Here is a 12,273-nt window from a genome sequence, read left to right on the forward strand (position 1 = left end):
ACTTTTTTCCCCCTAAAGATAGGAGTGGGCACCTTGCACTGCAGGACAAGTTAGTTTTTGGATGTCAGTTTTCCTCACTTACTGACCTTCCCCATGTAAGAGCCTCATGAGTTCTCTGTTGGGTTTTTGTGTTTGGTTTCTATTTTGTTTTTCTTAAAAATTCTTTGTTATCTATATTCTTTTATTTAATCAAGTTAAAGTTCATTGTCCTTGGATTCAGGGATGCTGCAAAGGCCAGTTCTATTATTTGCTTTTGTATCTTCCTGTAACAATTAATTCCAAGCATGAGGTATGCAAGGAATGCTCACAAATAATGCTGGCTACAAAAAATAAAGTTAAATATCAAAGGTTGCGTTACTGGATTAGCTAACTTCTTAGCTAATCAGCAGGTCAGGAAGTGAAAATAAAAATGTTTCTGGGTCAGAAGACAGGGACAGATTCTCTCTCTCTTTTCTGTCTGTCTGCTCTGCCGGTATCTAGCACCCATACACGCTGTTCCTCCAAGAAAATTGCTGTCTGTGGCTGAGTAATAGAGACGTAGACCTGTGTGCTGCATATTGTATATGGGACCACAGTGGTATTGCTGGAACAAGGCAGTCACGCCAGAGCATTACGCGTTCGGCTAACATATTTCGTGCATTCTGCAAAATAGACTGCCGAGGCGGATTTATCTCTCAGGCTCCGTGTAATACACAGAAATAAAGGAAAAAGCAGGTGTTTGCATTCATCTGTCCAGAGTAGTGTTGTGGAAGGCGGAAAAACCTCCGGGTTCAATGATAGAGATGTGCAGAGCTGGGTGTCCTTACAATTTGGACAGTAGATGGCACCATTTGTTTCATTCTTAAAAACATCTGATGATGCTGCGGCTTTGTAAAGCAGCAGGCTTGCAGGAGGGGGGGTCGCGGGGGGCAGGTGGGGGGGTGGCAACAATGTGTGTGGTTTTTCGTTGCTGGCTCAGAGTAGGAACATTTCTTTGATTTCCTTTAGTGTACCACAGCGGAGTGCAACGGGGCGTGAGCCATAAACCTGCGGGTATCTACGGTGTGATGCGGTGTTCATAGGGCTGTCGAGTCACCGCGTCCTCTCAGACATACCACCTGAATGGGCTGCCACGGCAGGGTGTTGCATTTGATAGTCCCGTGGTTCGTCTGCTTCTGTGCTCCCAGTGGACAAAAGTAACCATAAAGGGAGCTGAGTTTTCCCCTTCTTCTTCCAGGTTTAATCATCCTTGGAAAACAATGAGTTTGTATCCCTTGATAGTGCCCTATTACACCTTGATGAAGATATGTACCCCTGGAAAGAGCTTGTGCTGCTTCATTGACTTGGTCAAGGTGGACGAATAGCTACGGTTCGCTCCCTTTAATGACATACCTAATGAGGCTGTCTACTGAGCCTGGCTCCTACCAAAAAGCCTCCTGTTCTTGGCAATTGCTGGTCAATCAAATGTAACATACATCTCATTTCTGTTCGTTCACACCAGTGGGTGTCTGTGCCTTCAATTTGTTGCACAATTAAATGTAATAAGAGAGAGATCAATAGATAACATGCCCATTATTTTGCTCAGAAAATGCTTCTTAAATGAGGTGATTCAGTTCAAATCAGGTACAAGTGTAAGTTGCTCTAAAAGGAGCCTGACATTGAGTAAAGCTGTGCTTCCACTTACATCTTTGTGCACCTTTTACGTGGAGGGCTGATCATCAAATGCTAATGCTGATATTAGTACTGACATGGTTTCATTTTGGGATCCCTTATAACCTTGTTAACGACCTCCTGGGAAGAACTCAACCAGTCACGGCTTTGTTGTCTGCTCAAAGAGACTGACAGTCTGTGGTGCCTTGTACAATCCTTGATTTTAAGTGCTGTATTTATTCCTCACAGTGCCTGCAAAATCCTTTAGCAACTCTTAGGTGTTCTTTCTGTCATGATTTTAAGGTCATTGCATATTTACTGGAGGGTGATTTACCTCTGGACAAACAGCCTCAATGAGCTGAAATTATTTTAAAGTTATTTATGAAATACTGGAAACCAAATCTATAGGTATCTTGTGTTTCTTTGAGAGTTGATTATTCCCAGATCACTTGGGAGCTATGATTCTTGAGGAGTTACCCACTACATCAACAGGATCCCCAATGAAGTGCTTAAACAGCAGCAGAAAAAGGGTTTGTTTTCAGCAGAGCTAAGCAACCTCACCAAAAACCTGTAAACTGAGCCGTAAGCCAAGCTGCTGAAGCTGAGGTAAGTTTGCACAAAAGGGCTTCATAGCACAAATAGGACAGCAAGATGGTGTGACTCATAGCCCAGAATTACAAACACTGCCTGAGACTTTGCCCATCATACTAATGCTCTGGACACTTCTCTCAACAGCCATTTCTGGGCTGTAGCTCTGTCAGGAGTTATAAATTGGATCTTCCCCTTGGTGCATACTGAGATTGTATCAGAAAGGGCTGACCCCTCAAGACTGAAAGGTCACAGATATAAGAATGTGCTCTGCTGAAGTGATTTGTAATGTGACTTATGGAGTCTGCAGTGTTATTACAGCTATTCTGCAGGTCTGACAGCTCTAGACTGAAGGCCACATTGATAGTGTGGAAACAAAGCAACAAGCAAAAATATTTTGTTTTGCTGATCAGTTCCGTTCAGCACATGATAAATAAGTACAGCAAGTTCTATCTCTTCTTCCCTTGACTTTGTGTTGTCTTCTCTTATTGCTTTGCTGTGTGTTTATGGGAAATGTGTCCATAAAAAGGTGTTAATTATCATGTGTGTCTTTCTAATAGGTGTTTTGATGATAGCTGTGCTAAAAGTGCTTCTGTTGTCAGTCCTTTTTGTCTGAAGTGTTATTGTGAAGGTTCCTTGCCTACACTAAATACTCTTCCCACTTCTACCCATGTTAGATTTTGGTGGGAGCCTGCTTTACCCAATCACTTGAATGTCCAAAGTCTTCTCAATTTAATTGCATACTGTTATCCACACTAGAATGAACAGGGAAGAGAGACCAAAAAATAAATACATATCTATTGGAATTTATTGACTATAGCAATCATTTATACAGTAAATTTTATTTTAATGTCTTTGTGGCCTTTACTTTGTGAGTTTTCTATAAAGTGGCACAACAGAACAGATTCAGTAGAGAAGCTGTGCTCTGGCTGGTGCAGAAATAGAAAAAAGAAATATCCCTTGGCCTGTTTGTTGAGAGTCAACTCGCAGTTACCCTGGCTGGATTATCTGAGTTGTGGATTTATCAGTGTCATGGGTAGAGGATCTACTATTTTAGGATAGTCGCAGGGTTAGATGAGTACAGTGATTCATCTTGCTTTCAGGACAAGCTCATCACTGGAAGCAATATAGCTGCTGTCTCATGGAGCCGCTGGCTTCACACTGAGACAGCCTGAGCATTTTTGCATGTTGTTCCCAAGACTGGGATGCCACTGATTTCCGTGCAGGCTCTATCTCCATTTGGTGCTAGCTTCAGTTCTGTGAGGCTGATGAGCTCCTCCAGTAGCCAAAATGGACCTGTCCCTTCACAAAATGACTGCTGCAGTACTGCTTTCTACGCAATGCTCCTCATCCAGCAAGACGATTCAGTAGACTGTTGTGCCACATGAGTACACAGACCCTGGTCAGTCCACTGGATCAGCTGGACGAGGACCACTTCGGCTGGTGTACAATGCTGTGTTTGAGGCTCTGCCAAGACCCGTTTGGCTCTGTCAGACTGAGACTGTGGTGCAGTGTGCAGGGAACATGTTTGAGGTAACTACCTTCTGTCAACTGAATGTAGCTTAAATTGGTTCCAGCCTGCCAATGGGTTTGGTTGGATGCAAACAATCCTTCTGTCTGTTCACTTGTCTATGCTGTGTACTACTCCCTTGTTTATGGTTTCTTAATCAGAAAAGCCTAGATAGTGAGACTTTTCTAATTATTTGCTGGTATAGCAGCTCCCCTGCTAGCTCTAAGAATGGACTATGCTTTGACTGGAGTCTGCAACCTTAGGTGCAAGACACTTTTGAATGTAGCTCATTTTGGAGGCACATTTATGCATACATTGACTTTAATTAAAATTTTAATTTTCCTTAATCTTTTTTTTATTGTTGTTGTTGTTGAGTACACTGAGATACAGCACTAAACAATGTTATATATTATCCATCTCTTCTGTCACTTTTTACAACCTCTCTAATGCCCTTGTTCAGCTATTCTATCATTAGTGTCTTCTCTTTCATAGGATAGCTTTTTTTTTTTTTTAAGTTAGGTGATGTCTGTTTCACCAGCTAAACCTTTTTTCTCCTTCCCTTCCCAGCACACATCCTAAGTTTATCCTTCTCATGGATAGGCTATGATTGTAATTTGAATTATAGACTATCTATGACTCTTTGGCTAGGCTGGCGAAGTAACTGCAAGGTCAGCTGTCTGTTGCTGTGGCACATCTCAGTATTTCAACAATTACAGAGTACAACTACTCTTACCTTCCTTAGCCAAAATCAACAGCTGTATAGCAACTGGTAGATCCTGAAAAAGTGAGATTGAGATCACATATTTCTTAATATAATTGCTAATTATGAATTATTATTGTTTTCCTAGGCAGTGTTCAAGAAAGCAGAAATATGTAGCGTGCTTTTGCTCAGACAGGGCATGCACTTTTTCTGCTCCAAAGTGTTGTCTCCTTCACTGATTCCTTCATCAGCTCTTGCAGCTGTGGTCTGATACACATCACAGCTACAAGAAATTCAGATAGCTATTTGGCCAAACAATATGCATGTTGGTGGAGACATGTATCAGAAAATAAAAATATCTTTGCCAACTCAGGCATGGTATAGTGGTGATCAATGTAATTTTTATTACTGATATTGGTGAAGAATAAGATGGCTGAACAGTAGGGACTTGCATATCACCATACTCTGAAATATTCTGCATCAAAAAAGATCATTTTGAGAAGGTGAGTCCTGACATTATCTCCTCCAGGCTCGAAGACAAAATTGAATGTTTAATTCCACAGTTCCTTATTTTCCCTGATTTTCCTCTTCTGTTGGTACCAAAGTGATATGATTTCAGTGAGACCACTGAAAACACAGCAATGTAAAACTGGTATCTGAAGTTTCAGCCAAGACCAGCTGTTGTAATTAATGCTTATTATTACTGGCACTGATGAATAATAAACAGAGATGGTTGGAAAATGCCAGTACTTTTTTATTAGAAAATTAAATAATATTTTAATTGAAAGCTGAATTTAAAAGGAAATTAAATCAAAAGCAGTTTCTGGAAATGCTTCTGATGAAAAACTCCTTTTAAAAAAACCAAAACATCAGACCCAGAACCTTGTGCTAAAAGTGCTTTCTTCCTTTCTTTCTCTGGTTGGGTGTAAATTAGTTATTTTTTGACTAAGAAAGATTTTCTAATTAGTAATGAATGGGTTTATTTCATCAAAGGTACAATCAGAAAATTTAAATGATTCATGCTCAGTGGTGAGTCCCCAAGGGCCCTTATTAACCTTCCTATCCCAGCCTGTGTCTTCCTCCCATTCCTCTCCCTGCCTTGACACCAGGGCCTTCCCTATCTGCCACAGCCCTGTACTCCAGGTCAGCATCCCAGGGCCATTACCTGCTTCGCCAGTGGTGCCAGTGCTGCAGCAGGGATGGTCTCCAGCTCCCTGCAGCCCTGCCTTGCCTGGACATGGGGCAACACTAACAGTAAGCTGGAATACTCCACTAATACCAAGAAATGAGCGTAAATGAGCAATCCACTATCAGCAAGTAAAAGTAGAATTGCTGTAGATCAATCACTCATGGCAACTGCACAGTGAGAGTCTGTGTGCATGTGTGTCTGTTTACCACTTGCATGGATGTGGAGAGGAAGATAGCCTCTACCAGAGGTTACGTTAATTCTTTTTTTTTTTTTTTAACTCTCCTTGCCCTTTCACAAGGAAAAAACATAAGCATAAGTAACATTAGCTTTGTCACACTTTCCTTGGTGCAAATGAGATGCTGTCCTAGCGCTGTTGTTTCTCGTCCTGTGTTGAGTCATGCAGTGTGGATACTTTATCCTGCTCGTGTCTCTGCTGTAAGATCACAGATCATGTTATCACTTTACAAATATAGCATATTAGTACATCTGGAAGGCTAGTCACGCTGTGGGGTTCAAACAGGTCTGGCTGGCCATGAGCTATGCTGCTGCTATAAACAACCTCGGTGTCCCAAACTGAATAACCACAGAGCACACTTGGGAGCTCTGGACACTCGTGTTCTTTAGTAGTAGGTAAGTGACAGTTTTGCTGATTATTGTGTTTCTTCAGTTGTGCAGGGTCAAGGTAGGAGTGGCAGGGAAAGTGAGACATCATTATCATGTCTTAATTGCTGATACCATGCTGTGGATTTTTAAATGACAGTCTGTATGGAAAAAATAGCTGAAACATGGAGCGTGACTCCAAAGTGGTGTGTTTGCTGGGTACCTTTAAAGACAGAAAGATCCATCCCAATATAGTTCTCTAAGTAGATTTACACCCATGACAAATCCAAACTTTATAATTTAGGAAAGCTTTCAAGACTCGCTCCATGACTCAGTTGTAATAAACCCTTGCTATTACATCTCAAGGACATATGCTGGTGTGAGAATGATTTTCAGTTAAAAAAAATGCTTGGAGAGGTTGGTCATTTATCTTTGTTGTCTGTCAAAATTTAGAGTGGAATTTAAAAAGAGTTATAGAACTTCAGTTTCTGAAGGCCACTTACAGCTAATCTAACTGGTATAGGAAATTTAGCCTGCTAAATCTTTTGTGGACAAAACCTATCATTTAAAGTCAAATATTGTCATTATTGTTGTTGCTGTTGCTACCATAAGTATTTAAGTGCTGTCTGTCACTGACATGTTACTTTCTGTAGGCTAAAAAGTACCAGCTCTCTTTCTCCCAACAGTAGTTAACTGAGTATCATTCCAAGGATCAGTGACAGATGGTAGTGCCCATTAGCCAAAGAGGTAGATCATACCAGAGTTTCATCCACTTTTCTCAGACCGAAGGTGAAAGTGGAGAAAGTGGAGAATTATTTCAAGGAGTATGTCCAGCTGTCCATGTCACCTGTGTCTCTTATCCACAACCACGGGAACGTTCACAGAATTTGCTTATGAACTGGCTATGAACATTTTACTCATGGGTAAAATGATCTTGTATCCAACCCTGGAAATAGGACTAGAAGTTTTGCTGTTGTAGGTCAAAAGTAGGCTTTTGTGCTCCTGCAGTAGAGGAAGATGCATGTGATAGGACTGGATTTTTAGATCAGTCCATGGGAAAAGGACCCCTGTGAGGAAAAGGAAATGATCAAAATCTTGAAGGTCTTTGGCTAGTTTCAATTAGGACAGGGAGCCTAAAATGACATATCTATGATCCACATAGATAACTTCAGAGGCTGGGCCCTGCACACAAAATGTAACAGTAGTAGCCTCTCTTCCTAGGGATGCTCCAGGTCTGTTAACCTTAAGACAAATGAGAATAATTCAATGACACATTGTGCTAAAGAATCTACATCGCACAAAACAGGTCTGAGAAACCCGAGGCTGTAAATTTATGCTTAATTAAGATAATCTAATTGTATATGAAAGCCTCCATGTTTTGTTCGGTGGCACTGAGTGCAATTTCATTTGCCGTGGGTCTTTGTACCTGAGTAAGTGGGGTTTCTCTAAAGAGTTCTTAGCATGTGCTCACATTTTCCCAGGACTATGTTGTCTACTTCCTAAGGCAATTGTTTTCACCTGCTGAGTACAGCTATGTTCATACATTTAACCACCTTTAAAAGTATGTCATATGCTTTTGAGCTTACTGGTTTTTGTTTAACAAGAAACAGGCTTAAAATATATGCCCATTTCAGACACATCAGCCCTCTCTGTCATATGAGAATTAGATATCTTTTCAGCAACGCCCAGTGAAAGAAAAAAAAGTATGGATTTATGTCACAGATGTCAGTCCAGTGTTTCATTAGCTTCATTGTCAGTGGAAGAATCACTTTGAATAATTAGTCAGCTCACTGAAGTGTTAGGGGAATACATCTGTAATAAATCCCCTTGCATATGTAACATCTATCATGCTTGATGGCAAACATATTAGTGCTACAAGAGTTGAGGAAGTATAAGGAATATTGTAATTCAGCTGCTAATTAATCCATAATTAAAGACCTAATTAATGAATAACCCTGTGAAAAATTGTCTAAAAATCAAGATGTGAAGACTGCGGTGATAAAGAGGAATCTTGTTTGTGAGACTGGTTAATTTACATCCAGAATAGGAACTGATTAATGAAAACTGTCAGTAAAACGTTGTGCTGCATCACTGGACAAAAAGAAATGCTCACATAAAAATGTGTGGAAGCCAAGCTCGGCCTTTGCATATCTATATTTATGTGTCTTTCTAACTTTACGATGTTCATAGTTATTTCTACCTGAAGTACAAGGAGTATGTTAAGAAAAGACATATTTGCTCTCCTAGCTGTGGTATGTAAACAGTACAAAAATTATTTGTGTATGAAAGATGCTAATGTCAGATCCTGTTCATAAACACCTCTTTTATGAAATAACTAAAGCAGAAAACTCCAAAAAAAGAACTTGATTCATCATACTATTCAGCATTAAGCCCCATGATATACAAAGACACTAATTTCTGAAATTAACTTCAGTGAAAGCTGGACTAATTAATAGCTTGAAAGTGTCACTGTCTGTCTGTGTTTGTTTATCTAGGAGCTGTCTGGCTGAGACTATGCTCTTGAGAGAGCAGGAGGGAACATTTCAAACTTCTAAAACATCTGGGCTCGCGTCCAGGTGTCAGGACAGCTTTCTCCAGCTCTGGAGCAGCTTGTCCCTTTCCTCTTCTATTTATTCCATGGTGCAGCTGCATTTGCTGGATCTCTGCAGACCCAGGCCTTCAGGGGAGCACCCGCTGTGATCCATAGCGTTGCTCTGCCCACCTGTTCCCAAGGACCCAGCCGTCACATGCAGACATACATGATCCGAAGCACAAGCTGACTTGGATTTAACCAAAACTCTTTACTGTCAAATCTGCACGTTCAGCAAGTCTAGCGACAGATAAACCTGCCAAAATAGCAGGGAGGATAATTCTCTGCTTGTGTAGAGCAACAGGAGATTGTTACTGGTAGCAAGGCTAGGTAGGGAAAAGAAGCTTCCTGCTTTGCAGGCCTCTTTCAGTCTCTAAGTGGCACAGGGAAGTGATACCACACTTACACACTGTGCGTGGTTAGCATAAAATAGTTGTATAGTGTGAACATTGTCACCATTTCTGTTGCTCTTTCAATGACAGCATGTTTCTGTAATTTAATCTTTCCTTGATAACAAAAAATTTGATCAGTTGCTATCCAAATGTCAGATTTTCTTTGAATTATTTAAAGACTTGTGAGAAAAATTACTTGATCATTCTGAAGCACGGTGTGAGTGAGCTTCTTTCCTAAAAAATTATTTGCAGGGTTGGTAGGAAATATGTTCACCCACATTTTCCCCTATGTGATGCTGACAGTAATATTCATAAGATTGCAGCAGATCTCACACAGTGATTATCTGAAAGAAAAAAGGACCCAAGTGAACAAGGCTGTTAAATAAATTGAAGAAACCAAAACATTAATGTAACTCATGTAAAGCAGCAAAAGAAGGTACACACAGTGCTGTTATTGAGAGCAACCAGGCCCTGTATGTACTCAGGAGGGCTCTAACAGAGACTAATATTGGCTGTGTCTCTAGTATCAAAACTATGTTGGACATCTTCCAGACTCAAGAGAAGATACAGGTCTTGTTCTACAGAATACACTGTGCACTGGCAATCTGGACAACATTAACACTGATGCCAGCTGTGTTCAGGGGATGCTAGATTGTTGTATAATAAAGCTGATATAATTTTGGCTTATGACTGGCTGTATCCAAACTGCTCCAGACAAGATAGAGATAACGTTGATAAACAGGAAGGAACTGTAGAAGTGTTGGTACAGTTGAAGGCTGCAGTCACCATATCTAAGAACACTTTCCCCTTGTGCACAAATACTTTCCAAAGAAGACCTTGCCTTGTATTTTATTTTTTGTAGTGTGCATCTCAGTGCATTGATAAACATTGACATATCTTAGACTCAGATAAGTGCAGAAAGGCTGCAGGCTGTGAATTCGATGAGGAGGACTCCTTCTCTATGGAAGGCCTTCTTTCTGGAAGTCAGTGTTACATTTAGCTTGTCTATCACTGAATGGTTTGCTTCTTGAAGATCAGGAAGACAATGGCATCTTCTGAAGCAACTCTTTCATAATTAAATACCAGTATCTGCCAAAAGGCAGTCACATTTTAAAAGTGTTTCTTGATTGTTTTTCCATATCCCAGGTTGGTCATACTTCCAGATGTATTGCAAGTCATAATTTCCTCCCTTTCTATTCAGCCTGGGTGGGATAAAAAGACACACGTGCACACACACACACACAGACTCAAAATAAACTGAAGGCAAGTGGGAACTAATACAGCTAAGTCATCATGTGGTCATGAGATCACTGACTGCTGTCACGGAGGGCTGTAGAAACATCTGGCAGGTCTGTGGCAGAGCTTTAAGCAAGGGGAGGAGATTGCCATTGGGTAATGGCCTCAAGTTGGAGCACTGGAATTTCCACACCAATATGCGGAAGAACTTTTTCACAGTGAGGGTGACAGAGCCCTGGGACAGGCTGCCTGGGGGGATGTGGAGTCTCCTCTGGAGATATTCAAGACTCATCTGGACCCCTACCTGTGTGACATGTCCTAAGGAACCGGCTTTGACTGGGGGTGGGGGGTGGACTTGATGATCTCTTGAGGTCTGTTCCAAGCACTAAAATTTTGTGATTTTGGAATTCTGTGATATCAGTAGTTGAATGGAGCAAGGGTATTTAAGGGGCTAAACCTCTCCAGTTTTATTGGCAGGTCGACATGGTCTGAAGCACACTTATTGTTGTACCAACAACATGAATAACAATAATAGAAAATCCTGAAGATTATAGACATTGCAAGACAGATAACTTCTTTTCTATTCTGAATTTTTTCAACAATTTACTGGTCTAGAGCTCCCGGATGCTCCTACTATTTAAAGAATAAAGTCTGAGGTGGATGCTACAGAAGTGACTGTGTAGCTTTAAGTGAATTTATACAACAAAATAAATAATATGAATGATAAAATAAAAATAATCCATGCAGATGCTTAAGCAGATGCTTTTACTAGCAATAACATTTGGCATTAATGTTGTGCCATTTAAATAAAAACATGTGATGAGTATCATTACTAAGCTTTTGGGTTTTTGCCTCATAATCCTCAAAGAGTGTCAATATCCTTATACACATAAGGACTGTGTTTGATTTTAATAGGCCTGTTTATATATTCAAGGAAATGAATAAAATTTTTTGCAAGACTATGAAGGAGCACTGTTATCTTTTTTTTGAGTCCAGAAATCTCACAGAAGTGTCTGTAAAGGTATGTATTCTGTTCCATGCATGCAGGGATAGCTCATTGCAATCAGAGCTCTAAACCCAAATGTGGATAGCACAAGAGTGCTCTTATGTGAGCCAGCATTTCTCACCTCAGCTGGCCCAGAGAGGTAGTGGATTATTAAATTTAAGTAAAGATGGGTTTTAGTGGTGAGATGGAGCTTGCAGTAGTGCAAGGCTGAGAGTTAATGAGGGGACGGGCTTGGTGAGGTGCTCCAGTGAAGGTATAGGGCTCAGAAATAGTGAAACTGAGAAAAGTTTATAGGTCATACTACCTGAAACTCATACTATGCTGTAACCCTGAAGAGAACTATGAATTTGTGATTTAGAATGTTGAGAGAGATAATGCTAGTTATGAAAAGTCCTGTGAATCCCTTTTATATAAAAACCAGGACAGGTTTGCATGTTACGAAACTTGCTAGTTGAAGAAGGATGTTGAGAAGGTCATCGCGTTCCAAAGGATTTTTCTTTTTTTTTTTAAAGATATTTGGTACGATTTTTCTTCTTTCTCATCTTAAGAAAAGTATTAAGAGAGGGAAGGAGTGAAGCAAAGGGAAACTTCTTTCTTCTGCTATTAGTACGAGTTCCTATGGTTAGAAACTTTGGTGTCACTTTGCCAAATAATGCAAAAAATAGAGCTTTTATTGATAAAAGGTATTTTTCAGAAAAAGCTCTTTTTAAATTTTAAATTAATTATTTAAAATATATATGGATGTTTTAATGTAGTGTGTAACTGCTTATGAAGGGAAATTCTTGCAACCGGTGACAGGCGGTGTCCCCCAGGGGTCTGTCTTGGGACCGGTG

General features: G+C 40.3%; 1 protein-coding gene across 1 annotated transcript in view; it reads left to right on the forward strand.

Moving 5' to 3' along the window:
* The first annotated feature begins 6,125 nt into the window (after positions 1-6,125).
* LRRC2 (leucine rich repeat containing 2) overlaps positions 6,126-12,273 on the forward strand; it is a 78,068-nt gene continuing 71,920 nt past the window's right edge. The window contains exon 1 of the mRNA XM_084277983.1: positions 6,126-6,246. The gene's annotated coding sequence lies outside the window, so the exon portion shown is untranslated. The remainder of the gene's footprint in view (positions 6,247-12,273) is intronic.

The sequence above is a fragment of the Gallinula chloropus genome, assembly GCF_964237585.1.
Source record: "Gallinula chloropus genome assembly, chromosome: Z".
Lineage (NCBI taxonomy): Eukaryota > Metazoa > Chordata > Aves > Gruiformes > Rallidae > Gallinula > Gallinula chloropus.